The sequence below is a fragment of the Falco cherrug genome, chromosome 4 (assembly GCF_023634085.1).
Source record: "Falco cherrug isolate bFalChe1 chromosome 4, bFalChe1.pri, whole genome shotgun sequence".
NCBI classification, from domain to species: domain Eukaryota; kingdom Metazoa; phylum Chordata; class Aves; order Falconiformes; family Falconidae; genus Falco; species Falco cherrug.
In genome coordinates this window covers 80,416,349-80,442,878 of record NC_073700.1, presented here as the reverse complement: position 1 = coordinate 80,442,878, position 26,530 = coordinate 80,416,349, and the positions used below count along the sequence as shown (strand labels likewise).

Sequence of the window (26,530 nt, the reverse complement as noted above, 5' to 3'; positions counted from 1 at the left end):
GAGATGATGTATTCCAGTACTTTGTTGCCCTTTTCACGTGAAATTTTTTCTCTAAAATCTAATGTATATGATGCTGTAGCTTAACCACTCTCCCTCTGCTACTGCTTGTATCGCAGATGTGAAGAGTAGTAGCTCATCCTTCTTGCTTTCAAAGCAGCCTGTAAATGTTCTTTTGCCCTCCTGTGTGTTCTGAACAGTCTGTCTCAAAACTGTAGCAGTGTAAGCAATGTGTCACTCGAGTAAGTCCCCCAAATTGTTGTTTAATTTTAAGAAATAGGTGGAAATCTATAGAAAAGGATTGGGTTTAATCCACAGTATTTTTGTCGTTAAAAAATTTTACCACGACTGCTTCTATCCTGGTGTTTCTTTATGTATGTCATATTACATTTTGCTTCAGCTGATGGGATTTAGAAGTCTTGGATTTATATTGTATCTTCAAGGTTGCATAGTAGCCATGAAATATCAGATAAAAATCCCACGCCTGTGTTTCTCTACATTTTTATGGTTTCTGCACTACAGATTGTACAAAGTCCTTGTGTAAATAGGCTTAAGTAATGCTGTAAACAAATCAGCAGATTCACTTACCCTTTAAATTCTTCTTGTGAAGATTAAATATCAACATCTATGGTTCATAGAAACCACTAATTAAGTAATACACTAACTTCAAAAATCTGTTCTGTTGCTCCAACAGTCTCTGACTGTTGGCAATTACTATCTAATTAGTTCTTGTTTTACTGTCAAAACAGGTTCATGAAGTGTTTAACATCTTTGTCAGTGATATGGATGGTGGGATCGAGCACACCCTCAGCACTTTACTGATGACACCAAGCTGTGTGGTGCGATTGACACACTGGAGGGAAAGGATGTCATCGAGAGGGACCTGAACAGGCTTGAGAAGTGGGCTGGTACAAACCTCATGAGGTTCAACAAGGCCAAGTGCAAGGTCCTGTATGTGAGTTGGGGCAATCCCAAGCACAAATACAGGCTGGGCAGAGAATGGATTGAGAGCAGTCCTGAGGAGAAGGACCTGGGGGTGTTGATAGACAAGAAGCTCAGCATGGCCCAGCAACATGTGCTTGCAGCCCAGGAAGCCAATGGAATCCTGGGCCGCATCTGAAGAAGCGTGGCCAGCAGGTCGAGGGAGCTGATTCTGCCCCTCTGCTCTGGTGAGGCCTCATGTGGCATACTTCATTCAGCTCTGGGGCCCCCAGCATAAGAAGGACGTGGACCCATTGGAGCAAGTCCAGAGTGGGGGACCAGGAAGATGCTGAGAGGGCTGGAGCACCTCTCCTGTGCAGACAGGCTGAGGGATTTGGGGTTGTTCAGCCTGGGGAAGAGAAGGCTCCAGGGAGACCTTCTAGCAGCCTTCCAGTACCTAAAGGGGGCCTACAAGAAAGCTGGAGAGGGAATTTTTACAAGGGCATGTGGTGAAAGGACAAGTGTAATGGCTTTAAACTAAAAAAGAGGGTAGATTCAGATTAGATATTAGGAAGAACGTCTTAACTGTGAGGGTGGTGAGGCACGGGAAAAGGTTGCCCAGAGGAGCTGTGGATGCCCCATCCCTGGAAGTGTTCAAGCTGGATGGGGCTTTGAGCAACCTGATCTAGCGGAAGATGTCCCTGCCCATGGCAGGGGGGTTGGAACTAGTTGATTTTTAAGGTCCCTTCCAACCCAAATCATTCTATGATTCTATGAAATGTTCCTTCTTAATGTGGCTGATATTTTTTGAGAGTAGAAATTTCATGGGCATTTTTGATCTTTCTTTCTCTTTCAGAAAAAAAAATATATCGTAACTGTAAGTAATTTCCCACATAACCTTAAGTGAAGCACAAAGGAACAGTTTTGCAATTCTTTGATATTTCAAAATAATAATTGAAAAAAATACAATCTTAAAGACAAAAGTACTGGTTTACTCCAGAGAAAAAAACCCTTCTTCAGATGTAATAATCTGACAATTTATTCAGTCTATTTATTCATTCTCTTTAAAGATGAATTTAGTGACTGTTTTCTTCTTGCTGTTTTAAACTTTTATGTTTCCAAGATTACTTACTCAGGAATAAAACCCCCAACCATTCAATGAATTAAATAGGTTTCTTACATCCAAAAAAAAAAAAAAAAAAAAAAGGCTGATCTAGGACTTACAAATATCTTTATTCATGCTTTTAAATAGAAGCTATATGCAAAAATCAGTATAAATTTGATGAGATCATGAAAGATAAAATGCTGTTACAGGCTTGCAGGCAAGTCTGGCGAATAATCATTTTTCTGAGAAGGGGAATGTGCATCAATGTAATCCCTTAAAGTAATCTCCAAAATAACTCTAATCCTGAAAATAACTTTTTTGAATTTGTAGAAGGATTAAAAAGAAAAAAAAAAAGAGATAAGTATTAGGTGAAATGCTTATAATACAAAATCAGAGTAGGTAAAATAGCTTAAAGACATAGAAATTATAGAATTATGATTCTTAAAAAAATTTTAGGAAAAATAAATTTGTGAAGTGTAAGTAACATAATAAAAGCTATATATACATGGTGTTAAACCATTAAGGCATTTTGCAGAAATATTAGCACATATTCACTCTAAAGCGGAATTTTAAATGCAGACTTCTTCCCGCAGAAATGAAATAGAATGCTGCCTTTTCATAGAATACAGTGAACTGCCTGGAATTCAGAAGGACAATTCTGAAGAAGTATCAGGAATGCCATTATGGTTTAGGAAGTAGCAGTTCTCAATTGTTACCAACTGAACCAAGATGTAAGGGACAGCAGTGCCTGATATCCACTGACCTAAGAATATGTTCAGCCGTGTTCAACTGCCTCATTCTCATCTTGTTCCCGAGGCTGTGGCTGATACATATATGTATTTATATTGCTCTCCCTGTCTAAATACCATAAAGTACCTGAAGTTTTAAAAATCTGTCCTCAAAGAATGAAAAAGTTGTTTGAACAATAAAATCTAAATTACTTCTGTGGCTGTATCTTTTACTAATGCTGATACTCTGATCGATATTTGAGCATTTTCCTGAATGCCACCTATAGAGTGGTATAGTGCAAGTAATGGACAAGGTGTTTCTTAGTGGCAGTCACATTTTCAGTCAGAGTGGGTACTAATCAATTATTTATAAATCAAAAGATACTATAAAAGTTTTTGTCAGTGTTAAATTTTTTGGTGGTTTGGTGTTGTAGTTTTGGGGGTTTTTTCAGTCCAACTATATATTTTTACTTGTTATGATTCAGAGCACAAGTTTCTGCCTGTGTCAGATGTCAGCATTTTGGAATTTTGGAAGCCTCTGGAAGAGGGAAAGGTGAGTCTGCACTTAGTGTGGCTGCTAACATTGATTTTGTAGGGTGCATTTTTTTTCATTGTCCTGCATTAAGAAGCAACAAAAATATTTGGGTTTTATAGTAAGATAGCAGAACTGACTATGAAAGAAATAATTAGATGCTAATTCAGATGTTGGTTATTTGCTTTTTTGGGGTTTTTTAATGCATATACCTTTTATACTATTAGGTAGATTGCCTAAGTATTAAAAAAATCAGCATTTTGTTCCAACTATTTTTGCTTGTTTGATGGAATGGGAACGTGTGTGCATATGTTAGGCTGTGTAGGTAAATAAACAAAGAATGCTTCAGTATTTGGTAAAAGTGATTTCTACCAAATGCTTTTAGGGAAGATTGTATATGATTATTCACATATTTGTGATACCTGAGATAACGGTATGAATCAAGAATGAGATGTCTCATTGCATCAACCGGGTAGAACTGATGCTGTTTAACTTATGCCCAGGCTTCATATGCAGGATTGGCTGGCACTTCATGCGCTGAGGGATTAGAGACTGTGTTTTTTTAGTACCATTAGGAGTTTTGGGATGTGTGTGTAATTTAGTTCTTTCTGACTAAGCTGTAACAGTGAATAATCTCCAGCTTTATCATCTTTCACTGGTTGTTCTACAGTAGTTAGTAGATGGACATCACAGTTGCATCCCTCCTGATTTTTTTCAACCAGCTTTCTTTACATCTTTCACAACGACAGCATGTGCAGCCTTTGTTAGCACAAGTACCTTTCAAAGGGACACTTATTTCCATGTTATACACTGTACTTAAATATGAAGGGATAAACCTATACAAAAATCATGATCTGTTGCAGGGGTTTTTTGCCTTCCTAAAGCTAATAAAAATATCCTAATACAAACAGATGATAACCTAAGTTGTTTTCTACAAAAAGGTAAGAACCTTTTAAAATGAAAGAAGTAGCAACAGGCATTCATAAAATAACAGTAGTATCCAAACTGAAAAGTTTGGATGATAACTTTTTGAAGGGAAGTGGGTGAATACACGTTAGTGTATCACATTTGCTTGATAGCATGTGACAGGAACTTTGTGCTGACACTCAGTCAAAGTAAATCTGAGTCATTTTGCACTTGTACTGTAGTTTCACACACTATATTTCACACACTATATTACAACAGGAACTGACTAATGTGATAACCTCACATGAAGGTGCAGTGCCAGCCTTGAAATAAAAGGTGGAGTACGCTGCGCTCCCAAAGGGTGTAGCCAATTAGCACATTCTCTAACGGGGTCTTGTCATGGGATGAGAGGTGTATTTTCGTTGAACTGAAAAATCTTCAGACTCCTTAAAGGTTTGCTTCTTGAGAGCTGTTTTATGTTTCCTGAGTGGGGAGCAATTAGGCATTATGCTTGTCATGTTATGGAGTCTTAATATACTGATTCTAGGTAGAGCTGTGTGTGCTTTACTTTAATATCTATTGATTAGAATGGTATAGAATAGAAAAATACTCCAGTATTTAGATCTGAGGGAGTTTTGCCTTTCTCCTATATAATTTTTCTTCTTTTACCCTCTCCCTTTATTTAATACAGCATATAAATCCACTTTGTGTTTTGTGTATGTAATACTGAAATTAAACAAATTTTATGGCATGTCTGTGTTCCCCCAGCCCACCCGTCATGCAATTTTTTGGTTGGTTTTTTTTTTTTTTTTTGGTGCATACACACACATGTAAATGTATTTTTTTAAAAAAAAAAGCCCTGGAAATGTCACCAGAAGACCTTTAGTCTAGTTCTACATAATAATGAAGGAAACTCCCCTTTTGCAAGCATTTACCTTGCTTACGATTTACTGAAATTTCCAGAGCTAAAGGAGAAAAAAAGCTACAATAGCACTGGCTTATACACTCTTTACCCTTTGTACAAAGAACACCTTTTAGGAAGTTTGCCTGTTTTAGGCTTTCTTTGGACTCTCTATAAGCAACCCCTTTCTTTCTAAAGCAACACCTTCTTGATAAGACATGTCCTTTCATGCTTTCCCACCTCAGAGTTCTGGAAGAATCAATTTTTTACAGTTCCCCGTGTTAAGTGTGGTAGCTTTAGGTACACACTGGGCAACGTGGATTTTGCTGGATCTTATGAAAGTGTACATGATAATTTGAGGATAGAAGGAAGAATATTATCAGAATGGATTTTTATACGTGCATATTAATAATGAGCAGTCATATCAAATAAAAACAAAGGTGGATCTAATGCAATATCCTTTCTGTGACCCTGTCTGTTTTTGGATGCCTGAGGAAGAGTATGAAATGAGGACAATCATGTAGTGACACCACCTCTAAATATTATCCTTGCCTCCAGCAAAAAGTGTTTTTCTAAGCCAGTGGTAATCTCTTTCTGTGTAATAACTATTGTTAATTTTTTCCTCCATAACCATGTCCTGCTGCTTTTTGAGCATAATTGCCTACAACAGAAAGTTGCCAAACTGTTTTTACATGTTATATGAGGAAGGTCCTGTTTTGTTTTGGTTTTAATTGCAATTTAGTTCTACTTTTGTTTGAAGCCCATCCTTCATTTATTAGAAAAGGTGGTAAATAGTCACTGTTTATTAACAAGTTAATGAAAGACAAGGCTAGTCTAGATCTTAGTGTCGTGGATTCCCATCATCTTATTTGTATGTATATATGTAAATGCTAAGTATGACCCTCAGCATAGCTATCCAGCACCTCAGATCTATTCAGTTTTCCACAAGAAAAGGATGCAATTATGAGACACGTGAAATATATGTTTTTAAAGTCCCTTGCTTTAGGCAGTATTAGCTGTTTTGGATTAGCAGGTGTTTAGAGAAAGATAAAGTTGTTGAAGTCAAGAGCTTAGCAGATTTCACTTTTTATTTATTCTTAATTTTAAAACCACAGATCTATTAGCAGAAATAGGTATTTATATAGCTGAGACCAGCCACAGTTAGACTGTGGTCATACCGGATAGAACAGAATTGCTCAGTTGCAAGGGACCTGCAATGTTCATCTAGTCCAACTGCCTGACCGCTTTGGGACTGACTAGAAGTCAACGCATATGTGGTGGTAGCCCAGCTAGTAATCCAGATTTTCACTAGGAGTAGACCTTAGGAACATCATAGCACCTTGGCAGTGACAATCTAAGCATGTAGATCACCTCTTCTCCCCAAGTCGCTTCTATTGTTTTTCCACAGCTTTAGTGTATTTATTTAGCTTGCAGTTTTCAGGACAATGATACAATTTTACAGTTTTGGAGCAAATTGATTTACTAGCTGTGCTCCTACTGTGCTGTTTCAGTGGTATTGTAGAATTTCCATAGGTCACATTCCTGACATTGACATGATCATTGGAGCAGGTCTAAAATAATAAGGGTAGAGGAGCATGCAGTCCTCCTAGTGTTTCTTATGGAGGACATCAGAAGAACATGCAGGGAAGCCTCTACTAGGAGTTGCTGCTTAGCCATGAGTTGTAACCATCCAGCCCCTTGCTACTGCCCCTGGGGGCTCAGCTTGTCTGAATCACAAGCTTGGACTCAATCTGGGATATTTTGTACGAGTGTTTCAAAAGCTGATACCACCAGTAATGTGATACGGTGAGTCTGGGTGATGAGCTTTCCATGTGCTAACTTCCCTAGTGGGCGAGGGTTGGAGATCTGCCACCTTTGAGCCAAAATTTTAATGTGTGATGTCAAAGTGGACCCTGAAGGATCTGAAGAGTGAAGGAGAAGACTGGGAAGCATACATGCAGTCTGCCTGCTTTGCTTTGCACTTGAGGCTGAAGGGAGTTTTTTCATTCAGTCCAAGAACTGTAATTAAATGTTTCTGCTGAAAAGGGATGTTAGAAGGTGAAGGAAAAAAGTTTGTAATGGTTCCATGTGCATGAGAACAGCCTACATCTTCTCTGAGATGGTGTTTTGAAACATGTTTTCTGGGTAGTGGTAGGAGGGAGGGCGTGCATCTTTTAAATGCAGCTCAGTGCCCTTGGTAGCCTATTGTAACTCAAGGGCCCAAAGCTTGTACAGATATGAGACTTCCAGTCACTGGAGAGTAGCTCACACTGATTTGCATTTGCTGCCTCTAGCATAAAGTACACCTCTAAAGAGAAGTCCATTGATTGGCATCACCTCTCTCTGCAAAACCTTCTCTTGCTATGCATTTTATGAATGTTAGCCCATCATAATAGGCCTCAGTAGGAAAATTAATGTGGACACAGAAGTAGCTGGTCTTTTGATAGGGTTAGGTGGTATAGGAATGTACATAGAGTAAGCAAAGACTTGTAGGATCAACACTTTTCATCTTGGACAGTCTCAAGAGATGCTGTTTTGGCCAGTGTGAATGTAGTTGGGCTGTTTAAGAGGTGCACTTATTGGCTTGGGATTGACCTACCCATTTTGACCACATCTTCCATAAACTGCTGAAAAATAAAATCCGTTTCTTTGGTTGGTGCCTAGCACTCTGGAAGTATGTAATTTCAGGTCAAGAAAACATTCCCTGTGTGAGTTTTAATCATCCATCATCTTGGACCTTTCAGAATATATAGACAAAAGCAAACTAGACTGTAAAATTGTTATTGGTGCTAAAAATCGTACTGAGGCAGGGGTGAGAGGCCTTAGCCTGATTCTTTTATGCATGCGTCTAGCAGAGAGGAATGGGAGTGAAAGGACTTGCTGGCAGCAATGTATGCGTGCTCCCATGAGGCTTTGATGGTTGCAACCAATGGCTTGCAGCAGTGGTCTTGTGCTTCTGAAACATAGTAATGGAATTCTCTTTGAGTAAATGAACTTTTTAACCAAGTAGAAATATTGTTACAAAAAATGAAACATTTTTTAAATGTTTATTCTTAATATGTATGTATATATCATGGAATCTTTTATTGCATTATCTCCGCTTTGAAAGTAGTTCTGACACATGCAGTGTCGAACAAAAGAATTAAGTATTTCTCATGAACCAAAAATGCACTGAGCAGTAATGTGAGGGCCTTTGGTTTTGTCACTGATTCTTTGAATTTTGTGTGTTAAAGCAAATTTTCAGGGACCCAGTTCTGCATTGTTGAAATGGAAGTAATGAATTTTTACTTCACAGTATTGTTGCAGAATAGAGATTTGTTAGTGTAAAAGTGTGCTTTTTTCCATTGTTTCTAATTGCTGTTTGTGGGAGAATGGAGAGGATAATCTTGTGTTCTGCAGGACCAGTAAGTCATCTCTGGGCAAGTGTTTTGCTCCCCACCAATGCTGGTCCCAAGCTGCAACCTCAGAATTTTCAAACACTGAACTCCCAACGACTGTCACTCCTGTTTTCTTAATAATAATAATAATAGTTCCCTGTAATGTTTGCCATGTTTCCAGTTAATAACCTAAGACATCCATATGTACTAATAACCTCATCAAAGATTAGAGTAATACCAAAAAGTGTTAGGCATCACTAGATAGAAGTAGGCTGCATGTATTGAAAGGTAAGTACCACAAAGTAGCGGAAATAACCTTCCTCCACTATTACTGTTACATGTATGATAGAAATCATCCTTTTAACTTCTAAAAAGGGGGATATATATATATATATATTTGTCATTTATATTGAACTATTAACATAAGGTCCCAGTCACGACTGAGTTGCTCTTCGTAGATTTATTTTAAATCATGCAGTACATTTATTGGGAAAGCTTTTTGCCATAAGCATATACCTGAATAATGGAAAAAAAAAATCCTTATTTTTTATTTTGGAATTTCTAGGGTTTAATAAGGTGATAACCAATCACTCTTTTTATGCTACCAAGTTTTCTTGGAAACTAAAATCAGGACGTCATTCTGGTGGTTGTTGTAGAACAATTAAAATATGACCATTCTGTTAGAGAAACTGCTTTTGCTATTTTACTGTTTTCAAACCTTTATGTTTGGAAGGTTTCAGAGAAACAAAGAAGCTGAAGAATAAATAGGAGACACTATTTTATTACAAACCATCTCTGATAATTTGTATTATCTAAAGAAAATGTCAGGTTCTTTTAATAAAATCTCTTGCATTTCCATTCAAACTTTTTATTATTTCTGTTCTGTAAGTTGTGTAATGTGGTTGACATATTTAGTTGCTGATAGTGAAAAGCCTCTTGGCTGTAAAGAGTGTTTGAAGTGAAACATGCAATTAATATTGAATTTGCTCAGATAAGTGTTCCATTTCTTACAGAGAAATTATGAAAGCTTCTGATATCATTCCTAGTAATAGAGGAAGGTCTGTTAGCATCTGGATTAGTGACTGAAACCAAGGTCTTAAAGGCCACCAAGGGAGTAGTAGAATCACTGTCTGAGCTTCTATTGTTGGATTTTAGCTATTAGTGTTTGAATTATTGGAAAAGGAAAGCACTAAAATAGCTGGCTTTTTTCAAATCTCTCACTGTAATGTGTGCATTTTGACTGCTTATTTAAGAATTGAAACATACTTTCAATAAAACTATTATTTAAATAAATTTAATTCAAATTTATTAATCAGTATATATTGTTACGTCATAAAATAGTGCTCTCTGCAGCTTCAAATTAATAGTGATTTGTAGACAGCACATGTTGTATTTTACCTTCCCTTAGAAGGCAAGAAAATAAATATTCCCAATAGTATCTTTTAATCAGTTTTTGTGTCATATTTTATTCTGTTAACATATATCATAACGGATTGATTGGGTAATAGTAATAGAGTGCTCCAAATGAAATCATGCTGGAAAAATGCTCCCTGGCCCATTAATATTTTCACTTTTACTTTAACATCTAACTTAAATTTAATTCTGGATTTTCAACCAGTGTTCAATTTTAATGTATGATTGGGTGCTGTGGTCTGAACGGTAATGGGGTCTGGCAACATGTTATAAAACGAAGCTTTATTGAGGCAGTAGGAACGATAAGCAGCATCATGCCCATATGGCAGTTTACCTAATCGCCGACAGCAAACACAGGGTCATAAGCGATGCTGTGGCCCTGGCGAGCTGCCAGGGGTGCTTGGTGTCCAGGTCATCTGGCAGCAACAGCTAATTGTGCAAATGCCTACTGCATGCGGGTAAAAGTTGGGCCACCCATTGGCTTCAGCAATGGCAATGTGATGGGAGAAAATGCTCCCTTACATCAATAACGTGGGCAGCATGCTGCCTGTGCTGCCAGCACCAGGCAGGGGACAGGGTATCGGCAGTCTGTCTACACTGCTGATACTGGTCTGAGGGTAGGGTGTCTGGAGGCAGGGCATCAGGTGCAAGGAGGCAGTTACTTGTGTGAATGTCTTTAGGTGCTCTACAACAAAACGTTGCACTAATGTGTAGATTGCACAATTACTGCCTATGTTGAAAATGATTTAAGGTTCTTGCTCAACTGAGGCAAGATAATTTAAGGTTTCAAGACAGCTGAAGACTCCCACCTGCATTAGCAGCTGCAGAAGCAGCTAAAATAGGGACTTTCTGTATATGAAATCCACTATTTTGAGCTCTTGTACTTTTCTGGTTGACTATTTCAAACCTTTCTTCCTGCCTCCTCATGGTCACTGTACCTCAGCTCCACTCACACTTCTTATTGACTCTTCTAGAGATTTCCCTTTTTCTCTCTGTTTGACATAAATGTTCCCAGTAAAGAAAACAATTGATCAAAAATTTAATGCAACTAACATGCTTGCAGTCATCACGTTGTTTACTCTGCATGTGCATTATAGGTATCTCCCCTGAGCTTGATCTAGCTTGTGAACTCCACGTGGTAGCACCTGGGCATTCTAGTTCTCTGAAGCTGCACAATATCTAACACAGTAAGGTCAGATGTGGTTGGTCCTTAGACCAATAAAATGAACATGAGTAATAGAGCACATCTTCCAGAAAAGCATCTAGTTTCAATCTCAGAACTTCTAGGGGGTGTTGGTGTTCGAACAGTTGAAAGAAAAGGAAGAAAGAAGTCTCATTTCTTGGTTGTGTTTGCCTATTGTATAATACCCAGCTCTGATATGATTTACGTAGTCCCATGCTATTCAAGGGAAATTCTGATCAAATGGCATGAAGTCAGGTTTCTTTCTGCTATAACGTCCTACCCTGGAGTGGCTTAATAAAGCCTTAAAAAATCAGACTGGAAGTAAAAACGCAGAGGTTACTAATTAAGCAGAGTGTAGTGATTTGCATATAATAAGGAGATGGTTGGGGAGTGTATTTTATTCCCTTTGCTACCAGCTGACTTTTGTTTTCCAGCCGTGCCATACTGGGTTGAGCTTTCCTTTGCCTGCATCAACCTGCTGTTGAACAAACAAGGGTGCCCTTCTTAAAGTGTGCCCATTCTTTAGATGACTGTGACTATTTTTCACTCCAAGTAAAAGAAGCATCCCAAATAGTATTATAATAAGAAAAAAATGGAAAAAAATTGGCAATGGTATTGAGGATTCAGTAATGAGGTCAAAGTACATAAGACAAATTTAGGCTCCTGCATTTGATTTATAATTAGTTTGTTATACATCCATATGAGGCAAATTCCCGTTATCCAACCATGAACTTGATATTTTAAGAGGGAGCAAGAGCTTCTCCAATTCTCCAATAAAATTGGAATTGAGTCAAATTTTACATTATGATGGAGACTTGGGATAAATGCATGTGTGTCCCTGCTTGGACAAAATTTGTTTTGTAGTGCCACTGAAGAGGGTAAGAGAGATTTTATGGCTGCTAATGTAGTCTGGATGGATAATTACCTCTTGCACGTTCTCCAGAAAAATAAACAGTGACCGTAAGATCGCTGTAAATGTACTTTGAGACATTGAAATTCCCATAACAGGTTTTTTTCTTTCTTTCTTTCTTACTGAGCCCAGAGAACATTTTCATGTTGGTGAGTTTTAAAAATGATTAGGAAAGACTTTTCTGTCGCTCTTACTCCTTTGTAAAGAGTCTCCTTGAAGCAAAGTGACCTTTTTTTTTCAGAGCCTTTTGAAGATTTTTCAGCATAATTCAGGCTGATAAGGATCTCTGCATCACCTGTTTGGCAAGAGGGTGAATGTTTCTTTGTCCAACACTAACCTTCCTTTTCTACTCATTATCTCTGGTGAGGGCTGTTTTAATTGAAGTCATCCCTTCTGAAAGATATCTGCAACCCAGTTCATTATTGATTTTGAAAGATCTGACCTGTTAAAATTTCCTCGCCAATGATTTAACCTTCTTACCTGAAGGTGAATTAGAATAGAGAATGACATTTCTACTTTCCTAAGTGATGTAGCCAAAGGAGCTGTGCTAAACTGGTATAATGCTAGGACAGTCTTTTAAAAGGGTAAGATTTGTTTTTTACTTTGAAGAGTCTTCTAGGTCTGTGCAACAATAGATATTCACTCGGGTGCAGTTGCTTTCTGGAACGGCTTTTAATTGAATATTATTGTATCACAAAACAACGTTCTCAGATTTCTCTCCTTGAAGTTACACTCAGGAATTCAGGTCTAATCAATCATTAGCAAAACTGAAGAATGTGAAATTAAGGAAACTATTTAGCTACCTAGACATTTGATTGACCTGACATCTCAGCATCGTTTCAGCAGTTCTCATGAACTGGGCTCTGTAGACACTTTTTCAAATACATTTTTCCTGATTCCAGCTGCAGTGGTTTCTTGATACGTACTCAGTCACTGTCCTAAAATTTCTACTAGTGTGACTGACTATAAATGCTCGTGCCCCTGTTCAGGTATATAGATGTCTCCCAATATTTTTCTCCTTTAAATCGCCCTTGCACATGGACTGTTCCTTCACTGTGTAGAAAATGAGCTTCATGTTTGTCTAAGATTCTGAAGTAGTGGATGGAAGAGTTTTAAGAATGAATATATGTATATAAGTATACATTGTTTAATGAAGCCTAAACAAGGAGATGTAACACTTGTAATCCATAAAGAGTGCTTTATAAAGTATTCTCAATGTATACTTTTGAATCTTTTCTGCCATTTTGTATCTGTGACATTTATTTCTTTACTCAATAAGTTAATAATCATAAAAAATATTTTGGAATTCACTTCTGGTGTAGTTAATGTTTAATGGAGCATGACTGCATACATATTTAAAGTTTATGGGAATTATCTATTAGTTAATTTTTAAAATTCTATAGATAATTTTCATAATAAATTGTTCTTCCGTTCAGTTTTCTGATGCAGAATCTCTAGCATGGAATTAAATAGCTGTTTCTAGAAAGGTACAGAGTTTATACTAAGTTCTATAATTCATGAACCAGAAACCTTAACGAATAGCGTTTTCTTACTGTCTACTTCCTGAATATATCTACTTATGAATAGATAATGTATTTTAGTCTTTATATACTGATTTAAACTTTGGCATAGTGAAGTTTGGGAAACTGATATTCTGGAAAATATGTAACCAAATACTTCCTTTGTGACTTTTGTGTTTGATATTGATAAGTATGTATTTCACAGAATCACAGAATGACTGAGGTTGGAAGGGACTACTGGAGGTCACCTTGTCCAACTCCCCTGATCAAGCAGGGCCACCTAAAGCTGGTTGCTATGGACTGTGTCCAGATGGCTTTTGAATATCTGCAAAGGTGGAGACTCCACGTTGTGTCTGGGCAACCTGTTCCAGTGCGCAGTCACTCTCACAGTAAAAAAGTGTTTCCTGATTGTTGTGGTTTAACCCTGGCTGGCAGCTCAGCCCCACGCAGCTGCCTGCTCACTCCTCCCTGGTGGGATGGGGGGGAGAATCAGAAGAGTAAGAGTGAGAAACTTGTGGGTTGAGATTAAAGGCAGTTTAATAACTGAAGCAGAAGGCATGCGCATAAGCAAAGCAAAACAAGGAATTCATTCACCACTTCCCATGGGCAGGCAGGGGAGTTCAGCCATCTCCAGGAAAACTGGGCTCCGTCACGTGAAACGATTACTTTGGAAGACAAATGCCATCACTCCAAATGTCCCCCCCTTCCTTCTTCCCCCAGCTTTACATGCTGAGCATGATGCCATACGGTACGGGACATCCCTTTGGTCAGCTGGGGTCACCTGTCCCGGCCGTGTCCCCTCCCAGCCCCTGTGCCCCCCCAGCCCACCCACCGGTGGGTGGGGTGAGGAGCAGAGAAGCCCCTGGCTCTGTGGGAGCGCTGCTCTGCAGGGACTGGAACATCCCTGTGTTATCAACTCTGTTTCCAGCACAAATCCAAAACATAGCCCCAAATCAGCTGCTGTGAAGAAAATTAACCCTGCCCCAGCCAAATCCGGCACACTCATGTTCAGAGGGAACCTCTTGTGTTTCAGTGTGTGCCCATTGTCTGGTCTGGGCACCACTAAAGAGAGGCCGGCTCCGTCCTCTTTGCACCCTCCCTTCAGGTGTTTGTACACACAGGTAAGATTCCCCCTGAGCCTTCTCTTCCCTTCTCCATTTAGATTAGATATGATATTCTGTCTGTACTGCTTTGTGTTCATATTTTGTGGAAAATGAAATATTGCCATTTTATCTCAGCAGCTGATAAAATTATCCCTAAGTTTCTGCTGGCAATAAGAATTTGGTGACAGTAAAGACCAGATTTAAACTATTGTTTGTAAAGTATGATGGGTGCCTTTAAATATCCTGTATTAATGTGAATTTTACTTTAGCATTTGCATGCCTTTCACAGAGTCGTACTCTGGTAAAAAGAAGTACTGTCTGGTTTATCTTTACTGGGCGGGCTTTTAGATTTGTGGCTGGCTTTCTGAAAGAGCAGAAACCAAAGGCTTATATCCTTCCTCCTTTTACTTATTTAATAGCAGTTACAAGTGACATCTGGCTCTGTCTTACCATGTTTTACTTTATGCTGAGCTCTCTAGAAGAATTTCTTTTTCCTGTAGAGTTCTGGTGGTTGGTTTGGGGTTTTTTTTGTTGGGTTATTTTTTATGATCAACACAAGAAATCAGTCAGACTTACATGTAGTTGGGGTTTCTTTCATAAAATTTTTAATTACTTTTTTCCTAAAATTTCAACTAAAAGAATGGGCTCAGTAAATATTTGATGAATACCACACGATGCATATTCTGTTATATATTTTCCTTTCTAAAGGCTTTAACAATATCTGACAAAATCAAAGGCCTACAGTTTTCTTGAAGGCTGAATGAGGACCTGTGTAGAGGAGAATAGAAAGAAAATAGTTTTTGAGGACAGTAAAATAGTAGTGACATAAAATCATTCTGGAGGCATATTCAATGACATTCCTTCCTTCTGATACTTGGCACTTTAGCACAGTTTCCCAAGAAGTGACAAATTAATAGAAAAGACAAAAATTCCTTACTTGTGTTTGCCTTTCTGGAGAGGAACATGCAGTTTACCCCAATACCACATTCCTTCCTCAAGCTTGTAGCTTTGCACGTTTGAAGTCCTCTAATGCCTTCTCCGTCTCTCACCTTATCTTAACTGGGTGGTTTGCCCACATAACAACCGAGTAGATCCTTTCAAATCTACAGAAGGTCTAAAGGGATGCTAAAAAAATATATTAAAAGTTTTACTTGCTATTTAGGCATTCTTCTATCAAGATAAAAGAGTAAAGTAGGTGTCATATCCTAGTGTCATCTAGTGAGATTCTGCTGTTATTTCTTAGGAAATTACCTCTATGAAGTAACTTTAGAAATCAAAGGTAGTACTAGCAATGGAAAGGTAAGCTGGGTTTGTGCTAGAACAGATGACTAAGGCAGAGGTCAGTTGCTGAGTTCGTGTCTCTGTTTCTTTGGTGGATGAGAGGAATTTTAAGAAATCTGGAGTTTTTCGATATGAGAGTATTCTTGTGATGCCTTCCTTAAAATACTTGTGTACTTTTAAATTTTGGCAATAGTGATTCATTGCATTTTTTATAGGACATCTTGGGTTCTTGTGATAGATCAGTGTGAAAATACTACATCAAGGTCATTTATTTTTAAGCAGAAATTTCTGCTGTGGTTAATGGAGAGTTCTGTTTAAAAGCCAAAGTTATGATATGGTCTGATATACTGAAATGACTGCCTACATTAATATTTCATAGAAGTTATGACTTATTTCTAAAACAAACATTAAAAAAAGCTATTTACACAGAAGGGTTTGTTAGATATATTTCCAACATCACAAAAATAGACAAACCCACTTATTTTAATATGATTGTGCAACACATTTGCCAGATGGAAGTAAGTAATAGCCACTTTTTTGAATTTATTTTTTATCTCAGTTGTCTGGAGTTAAAATGATATATTAAAGAGTGTTCACATGAGGACATTACTTATTTTGAATACATTGAAGTGACAAGTTTTATATGGTCCTGACAAGACTTCTTCTAAACTAATATAGATCTATGCTTGTCTGGTACATGGTGGCACCCGTACATCCACATGGCTTAGTTGGCTTTTCTTCCCGTAGTTCTAAGCACTATGTCTACATAATGAAAGCACAACAATTTTAGGGGAAAGTTGCCATTTAAAAACTGAAAATGGGTTTCATAGGAATTCGGCAAGCTGTAGATAATAATGAATAATAAATGAACAGAGGATATGCTTGGGAGAATGTATCTCAGCAAGACATAAATTCTCTAGTGCACTTCAAAAGATTTATGACTGGATTGTTATTTCAGTCCCACACGTAGACAATTTCAGTAATGAAATATTTAGAGGCAAATACAAATAAATATATAAAATTGACCCTTTATGTAATGTTCTGTACTTAAAAGATGCAATTTCCTTAAATTTCCTTTGCTTCAATGAATTAGAAGAAAACCAAAAGGATGACAGGTCCAGAACATTATCCAAGTGATATTCATTAAGTTCAGGTCTCCTATTTTATTTTATTCCGTTAGTGGCGAAGAAAACAACTATAAAGAATCCCAAGATATGATAGACCTTCTTATTTAATCCTTGAATATCTGTATTATCTCTGTTGTGGACAAGGAGGCAGAGGGAAGACACAGATGAGAAATATGCATGCTGTGCTCTATGAATAAGATTTCTGTTAAGAGTAAGAAAAAGCAGCAGCTTATTGTCTGGGCTTCTTGCTTTTTTATTAAAACACACCTTTCAACGCAACTGGGAATTAGGGCAAAACTCAAGGGAAAGATACTGAGTAAACTGTGCGCTTCCAGAAAGAAAATGACAGAACATGTATTCCTGCTGCTATTAACTTCTTGCACACCATTTTTCATCAATATGTCTAAATGTGTTTTAAAAATTCATATTGTTGTCCCTGCCTTACACAGAAGAAGCTGAAGTGCAAGGAGATGGAATTGGTGCATATGGATCATCCTGCAAGCTAGCAGTAGGTCTGAGAGTTCAACCTAAATCTCTTTCTGACTTCATGCAACTAAATTGTAGTGTTTTCCTATAACCAACTTCCCGCTACCTTGTCTGACATATATATCTCGCAGGAAGTCTGACCCTTTAAAAAGTCACTGCGCAAAGACACCACATTTAATTTCTGATGTCTGATTCTAGTAGTCTAGTCAAAAAGCTGTAGCCAGTCTCTGAAAAGCTATAGCAGTAAATTTCTTCATATCTCAGTGAAGGAAGTTTTTTTACTTGTTTGCCCTTGGCTAGTGTAAGCAGAGACTGGGATTACAAGCTGCTGGGCTGGCACAAGCATGATGGTGTGCACTGATGGATGTAGCCTGTGGTTGCGGCAGCCACACAACTAGCACTTCTGGCCATCAGCACCACAGCAGGAGGCTATGATGAACAAGGGAAAGAAATAAAAGGGCAGAAAATGAGGCAGAGCCGGAAAACCAGAAGCATTCACTTGGTCTTGATGCTAATTGAAACAGAAATATTTTGTCTTTTTTAATAGAGCAGCCTGTATGTACTGATGAAAATCACGTTTAATAAACTGATTTGCAAAATTCTTCATGATAGAAGTGAAAGTGATATGATTTGAAGTCCCTATAACGTGTTCAATATGGCTGATTACCATGAGATTGCATAAGACTGGACAGAAATAAACTCTCCTAATCTGCAGCAACACTTGCTGATGCCCCGGTGTTGTGACAAGAGCTAGTGGTGTTTTTTTCAATTGATCTAGTTGGGGCTCACTGATGAGAAGTAAAGGGCAAGCCTTGGTTAGTTAAGTTAGTGCAACAATCTGCATTTCCACGTATAGTCACTGAGAATAGTACAAACAATGAGATTTTCAGGTTAAGTGAGATGTTCTCTTAGCAATGTTTCAGTTAAAATCTGCTTTGAGATTTGCGAGTGAATTGCATGTAAAATGCCAACAGGGAGAAAACAGTGAATCTTGGTTCAAAACCAAGGGGAAAACCTCATCTTAATCTATACAAATCAAATCCTCCTCTTTAATAGGCAGGCATCATGAATTGGTTTTCTCAATAACCTATCCCTTAAAATCAGATTCTGATGCAGGCAGAGCTGTAAAAATCTACAGGGACACAGATAAGAATAATTTGTGGTGAAGTTATTGTTGCTTATGTAATTATAGAGCTTTCATTGTAAAATGCTAATATTTTCTCGGGATTACATTCTGCATAATAGTTGGAAGTAACTATTGATTTCAGAGATTTGCTCATAATTGGCTCTGCTGTTCACAGGAGTGGTTTTTGGTTGTTTTTCCTTCCCCACTGCATAAGGTAAAATAGGTTCATGCCATGTGTTTTCTATCATTACATTTCTGGTAGCCTTGCACAGAAAGAACAGCAAATATAGGAGTTTCTAATATTCTTCCTACAACTGATATTTAGAAGGTCATTGAAGAACACATGAATGTTCTTTATATGATGTCCATGTATAAGTATTAATGGAATCAGAAGGTTGTACCTTGGTGTGTGACGTGGAAATGGTGGGAAAATACCAGGGAAGGCATTGTATATGCTCACCACATTACTAGACCTTCTTCAAGCCTCTGTTTTTTGTTGCTGTAGGAGATGGGTATGGGCATACATAGGTCTCTGGTCTGTCGCAGTATAGCTGTTTCATGCAGGAAATGAAGAGCAGCTTTCACCTGTAGTAATCAGAAAAAACAAAATGGACATATGCAGGAGAGATACAAGCAAAGGTTAATGAAGCCTTTCATCCAACTTACAAAGCCTGCGAGAGTGTTTGCTGTGTATGGGAATCATCATTTTGTCAAAAGAGCGTTATCTGGCTTTTCAGCCAGCAGTGTGACTAGAGAGAGAACAGGAGTGTGAGGAATACGTTAGTATGGTTTAACAGCACCTCTAATGAAACTAAGAAATGTTCACGAACCAGCTTTATATGTAAACTGACTGTGGGCTAGAAGAAACAGTATTCAATATCTTATAATATCAGAAGTATTTATTACAACATGACTAGAGGCTCAAAGCAGTGTAATTGCTTTGTAGAACATAGAAGCTCTGTTTCTCTTTAAAGCATGCTGCTTCAATTAAGTATTCCTTTCGTGTATTCATTCAATATTCATTTTGGCTGCTACTGCTATGCTATGTAAAGGAAAAAGGAATAGTTAGAGGAACTCATGGTAAAACAAACAAAAAAAAAAAGGTTTGAAGGAAGACTGTTTTAAAACTGAATAATGTGAGAATTAACTTAAGTGTATAATAAGCCTAAAGGAAAGGATTTAATTACAGGTTATGACAACAGCACAAAGCCAGATAGTTCTGCACTGTGAGCTGTCAGCCTTTCATGTTTGTGTCTGCACTAGCATATACTTCAGATAATCATGTTGCACCACTACTGTGAGCTGGAGGCTCTCGATAGCTTCAGTGTAGATAGTGGTTTTCAAGGTGTTAATGCCACTGTACATTCAGATTACTTTGGGAACAAATGTGGTATGAAAAGTGGGAGCCCTGATAGAGTTCATTTAAAAATTTGAATCCACGCAGCTAGAGTAACAAAATAAATATCCAACAGTGACAAATATAAGGAGGTGGTTGAGTTTTTCTCTTTTTTTTACTTTTTTTTTTAAAAAAAACACATTGAATTAAGTTTTCGGACCTGTCCGTCTGTGGGATGAAGAACTAACATTTTATTAAATAAAGGAGAAAATATTTGAGACCTTTTTGTTTCTTTATGTATTTTTTTGTACTACATACTTGCCTTTTACCTTCTCCATGTTTATAACAGATGAAAAAAATTTTCAATATCTGTTACAATTGTCACAATGTTAAGGCAGAAAAAGCACAAAGCAGACAAAACTCTCCTCTACCAAGTGAAATGTGGTGCTAAAACTGCCATGAATTATGGCACAGAAGGCCACTCCAACACTGTGAAAGTATGTTAAATTTAACATTTTTTTCTTATGGAGTCACAACCTTGGTTTAGACACACCAGTTTTCTAATATACAAAAGGAGTACTTGCTGGAGGAAAAGAGGTAAAATTTGGTTCCAGTAATTTGTGAAGTTCTAGTATGAAGATGGTTTGATAGGGAAACAGTGAATAAATGTTACGCTTTTTGCAATGCTGTCAGAATTTAAACTGGTATAGTTACTCAGGTTTATTTCATGTGTTTACAGTCATGATTTTAAGAGAAACTTGAGAACAGATGGATAATGCTAATTACCATTAATAGTACCAGGAACATGTGTGAATGTATTTTCCCGATGGATATTAATAGGGGAAAAAATAAAAAGGGACCACATTTCTAAAGTACCTTAATAATTACGTGCACACGTAGAAAGATACCTAAGTGGCTGATTTTTATATACTTTCAAGTTTGCCTTTATCTTTATCTTATTGTTTGAAAGTGTACACCGAAAAGTTGGGGAAACAATGTGAAATTTGTAGATTAGATTAATCTACATCACTGTTTTTTAATGTTAGTTTTTATATTTCCTTGTTAATTTGAGAAAGATGAACAACTTTTTCTTCAGATTCTGAAATTATTTGAACTGTAGTGTGGTTTACACTCTCCCTTGCAGTATCAGGAAACAAAAAATTTGACCTAGGAGTCAAATCCTTTGTAGGTATATTTGATTGTCCATTTCCATCCTCTGAATCACAGGTGTTATGTTTTATTATGTTGAGAATCTTTTCCTTTTTTCTCTCTCTTCCATATCCTCAATCCATTTTCTTTGATGCAGACACTGCCTTGCATGTTCTTTTCAACCTCTGAAAGAGGAGCAGAGAAAGACAAAAGCATTAAATAGAAACGACAGTGAAGGTGATCCATAGCACTCCTGGAGGGGAGAGTTGCTGCCTGCTCTTTTGCCAGCTAAGTCGTACGGCACCCAGGGAGTCCCGCCATGGGTGGGAAAGGTGCAGAAATAAAGGTTTTGTTATGAGTGATCTTCTACTGTTTTGGCACTCCTGATAGTATAAATTACAGAATCTGTCTCTCCAAATGCAGCTGGCTTGTCATGTTGACAGCATCTCAGATTCTATATTTAAAAAAAAAAAAAAAAGGCCATCAAGAATTTATCTAGAATGAGGATGTTTTGCTGTATTACTTCTTCCCAGTGTAATAGGGAATGTGTCTGTATCAATGAGACTCGGTTTGCTATTTAGACTTTCAAAATTAGCTACTGCCTATGATAAAAATATTTTGTTGCTGCCACAGTTTTTCCTTTGCCACCATAATTGTGTAAAGCAAATATAGATAATATAGGTATACTGTACCAAGTTATAGACATGCTTATTGTATTTTAATTTAGCAATTAAATTAAATTAGGATCTACAAGTGATTTTGACAGCAGCTCTGAGGCTGTTACATTCTCAGTGGCCAGCTGTTCATCCTGCTTCTTAACCGGCTCCGCTATCAAGAGCTGCAGTTTGCATTCACTGCCATCTCCCGAGTCCTTCAAAGACTTCTTGATCTGTGTCTTTTTGACCTCTCCTGAGATTTACTGCTTAGACTTGAACTGTATCTTGTAATATTGGTGTCCTTCTGACTCTCAGCCCTGTATCACCCAGTTAACCTTCTCAGCCCTCATCACAACCTTCTCAATACAGAGAAGTTTGAGGTCTCCAATATTGGGTAAGGTTAGCTTGTTTCTGAACTTAGAAAAAGTAGATTTCTGCTCATCAGTCTCTCAATAGTCTCTTTAAAGACAATCCTCTCAAAATACTGAGAACTAAGCTGCTCACTGTCTTGTGCAGTCCGAGTCTCTCTCTTTGGCATTAGACTGTTAATGCTACTTACAGGCATCAAACCAATAATACAAAATGGGTCAAAACCAATTCTCACTAGAAGAACAGCAAAATTCAGATTAAATCAGTGGTGCAACCCTCATTTGTTTAAAATAGGAGTAATGTCTTGCTCTGCTTTAAGACATATTTTGAGTTTTATGTTTGGGGACAGCTGGGGAAGGTTTTGTCTATTTTTTCTTATTTGTGTGTGGCGAAAGGCTGGAGGGATTTTCACATAGCCTTATTTGCCCTGAATCAAAATTAAAAATAAGTTTTTTCTGCTTCCAATAGTAATAAATTTAGTACCTGAAACAATGTTAATATATAAGATATTAAATACTATGATAGATTACTTTGTTCTTGGTTTACTGCAAAGCTGTCAGTGCTTTAGTGGGGGTTTTGTCTTGATTTTTTGACTCCATTGTGATCACTCCCTGAAATTTCAAAATAAACTTGCAATAATGGTTAATTCACTTACTTTCCTGCTTCCTAAAAAAAGAAATGTTAATCCTCCAGAAGCTTAGAGGGAATCTTAATATTGTATTATATAGTAATCTCTTCAGAAGACAAAGAATTTCAAAAGACATTTTAAACTCACTAAAACTTTGGTGACAACTCCCCACAACAAAAAAGAAGCAAGGTTCCTATTTATTCCTGTAACTGCCATTTGTAATATGCTGATTAAACACAGAATGGTTAAATGATGATATTTTCATGAGACAGGTACAGCTTACTGCAGGTAGACTATGACTTGTTCATCTAAACATGTTTAAAACAAAATCCGAAGAAAAACAACTTTGCATTTGCAGCATATGCAGTGCAAAATGGTTTGAGCAGACATACATCCCATCGCCAGGGTGTAACTGGATCAGCCCACGGCAGGGAGGGCTGTGTCTGCATGAAGGCTGTTTCAGTGGGGGAAAAAAGAACCTAAAGAATACTCATAAAGAGCTAATTAAAACATCATATGAGGCCTTGATTAGGATCGACAGCTTTCCGATAGGCTTTCTGTTGTTGTTACTAATGCTTAACATCAGCTGAGAATTTGTGAAAGAGCAGCCACCCCCCACGCACCTCCTGCAGCTCTGAACTGATGGTGGTGGACAGGACTCTGCATTGCCTTCTGCTGATCTCTTTCATTGCTGGGCTGCTTATCTGTGCTACAGTAGTTTCTGTGAGATTACTTTTATCCCCACATTTCACATTTACAAATGTTGTGTTAATTGTACAGCCCATAATAATGCTGTAATATAAAACATATGTTGCAGGTGATCTGTATGTGGTTTTCTCAGACTTCTAAGGATCATGCAAAGCCTCTGCCTTCATTGGTTTTCCATGATGTATCTTCAGTGATGTCTTGACCAGCCAGCAAAGAAATATTGTAAGCATGTGCTGGGTGCTTCTTCTTCAACCTGTGGCAATGAGAAGAAAGCCTGGCAGTGAATCAGGACTGCGTTGGGATGCACTTGTTATTTGGATAGTCACAAAGCCCCTTTACTCAGTTCAGAGACATTTATTCTCCTGCTTTTTTGTGATTATTTTCAAATGAGAATCATGTCTGGCCTTGATGCTCACAGTGTATTTGGGGCCACTTAAATTAGAAGTGAAATACTGTAGGCTCTTCGTGTTCTTGGCAGATAGAGATCTGTACCTGTAAAGGGAATTGTAGAGGAGCTTCTGTCTCTTTGTGAGGTCCATGTAAAGAATGTATGGCGACAACATTCCTCAGCTAGTGCTTGAGGTTAACAACAGTGACTTGTGATCCTACAAGCAAATGTGGATAACCTCACAGAATGTTTCAAAGCAGGGACCAACTGAAAACTGATGGAAATGTTGGTTAAGTGAATACCAGTTCTTGATTTCAAAGAAAAACAAAATTAAAATTGGCATTTCCCAGAATAATTTTGGTCAAAGCAAGTTTCTGTTCATATTGCTAGAAATAAATCTTTTTAAAAATAATATTTTGAAAGCTAAATAAAGTAACAAAGTAGAAATTCCTCTTCTCCCCCCCCCCCCCCCCCCCCCCCCCGAAGAAGAAAACTGGATTAAAACTGGATTAAGGTAAACTGTTGAGATTGCTGACATGTTTATAGGCTTTTTTAAATTAATTGCAAGTTAGCAACTTATTCGAAAGGAGCACTGAGTATTGGAAGTGTTAGGGTGGTTATTTTTTTTTTCCTTTCTCCCGCCCTGCTCCCTATGTCTTCCAGAATCCCAAAGAGAAAAGTGGAGAATGGTACTGGTTACGCTTTTTTTTTTCCTCATTGGCATTACACTTGTTGAAGAAGTAGTTGTGGAGCCATTTACAGAGTTGGGGAAGATGGCACAGAAAAGAGAGAAGGGTGGGGAGCATGGGGGTATGGCATGGAGCAGGTGGCCAGACTGCAGAGGGAGAGGGATTTCTGGAGGCCAGAGAGCACAGGACAGAGTTTGCTGCTGCTCAATCATTGTATGGGAGGGAAGCACAGAGTCACAACGGAGGCTCAGAGGGCGGGGGAAGAATTGTGTATAACTCATTTATTGTTCTCCTTGCTTTTGCTTTCATCTTTCTTTCTTTAACACTTCTCCCCTCCACATGGTTTAAGTTTCTGCGCAAATGAAATTTGTCAAGTGTGGAAGCCCTTTAGTCTTTTGAGGAAGCTCACTAAGGAGAAAGCCTAAACATTTTGGAGGTTTAGAAAGCCTAAGCTTTTGGAGCCCTGCCCCAAAGCTGTGGCTCACTGTAGGGCCCTGTCAGAGTCATATAAAGAAGCGTGCAGTAGAGTGCAACTTTTAAGTTTTTGGTGTACTTGTAACCTTGTACTCTAAATGGATTATTTTGCATTTAAACTTAAAAAGCAACTTAATGTGGATAAGGGGGAGGGTCAGATACCTCACTAATAGTTCTGCGTCAACAATAATGTGAACCTAGAGGTCCTGAGTAGTAGTTTGCTCAAAGGTTCATGTAAGTGTGGTTTGTTGGTACTCACTGGCAATGCTTTTATTAAATTGTATGCTGTTTCACAGCAAAAGCAAAATAATGCAGTTTAATGCATGAGCCTGTCTACCTCATTATTATTTTGGATCTAATTCTAAAAGCAACAATTTTGTAATCTAATGAAAGAGCTTGTTTTTGCCTCATTATGACACTCATGTACAGGTTCATTCCCTCCCCCCCCTTTACATTGCCAAAGGCAGTAGTTAGTACATTGAGGCTGAGATTTTTATCATTTGCATTAGTGTCAACATATCAATGATTTGGATTGAAGATACTTAGATGTCAAGTACAATTTTTTAGGTACAATGGGATTTCTTGGAAAATCTGGTAGAATCCCAAATGGTCAAACTCTTCATCTGGAGTATAGTAAAGACCTGCTCATTACAAAGAGGGATTTCTTCATGAAACACACATAGTATACAAAAGATGCAGTGATCTGATAAGACAGAAATTTGTACTTGGCAAGGTGAACGATTTAGCTTTATTTCAATCATGATTATTTTAGTATTTCTGTTTTATTTGGAGATTTTCTGCAGTGTTTACTCTTTCAAAGTTGGCAAGTGTTCAAAGCAGTATTCTGGGAAAATGATATCAGTGTAAATACACTACTCAGGGTAAATACACCTAAATTAAATACAACAATGATTATGTCAATTGTGGAAGGCTGGTTAGAGATAAAGTAGGGTAATCTTGCTGAAATGGAAACTGAAATGTATTTGTAATTAATATACATTTGTTTTTCTGGCTAGTTAACTAAACCTTGGAAACACTAATTCAACCTTAATCTGCAAAAAATACTGAGGAGTTTCCATGGGCTGACTTGGTCTCTGCCAGCTGGCATTGCTATGGATTATTAATGCTTAGGATTTTAGAACTACAAACAAACTGTTCAGTTGCAGTGTCCGCTTAAGAAAAGAGGCAATGAGGATCAGAGGGTAAGTGTATAACCTACCATCAGCCCATTCCCAAACCGTTACTGAAGTTAATGTTGGATGAACAGCTGAAAATTGTGTTGAAGTCAATGAGAATTTTAATGCTTGTGGGAATCAGTAATAAGACGTGGCTTCATATTCCTTCCAGGCATTCAATAAGAAAGTGGTGTACACAATTTGTACCTGCCGTAGTTTGTTCAGCTTACTCTTGTGCAGTACCAGAATTATTCTGCTTTGGAAATTACAAAGGTTCAGCCCAGCATGTGCCACAACTTTACTTACACAAATAGTCTTGTTACTGGGATCATTCAGATGAAT

The 26,530-nt window shown here is 37.8% G+C and overlaps 1 protein-coding gene across 1 annotated transcript in view; it reads left to right on the top strand.

The window, feature by feature from the left end:
- Positions 1–26,530, top strand: part of THSD7A (thrombospondin type 1 domain containing 7A) — a 286,749-nt gene that overhangs the window by 132,780 nt on the left and 127,439 nt on the right. The gene's annotated exons all lie outside the window — the stretch shown is intronic.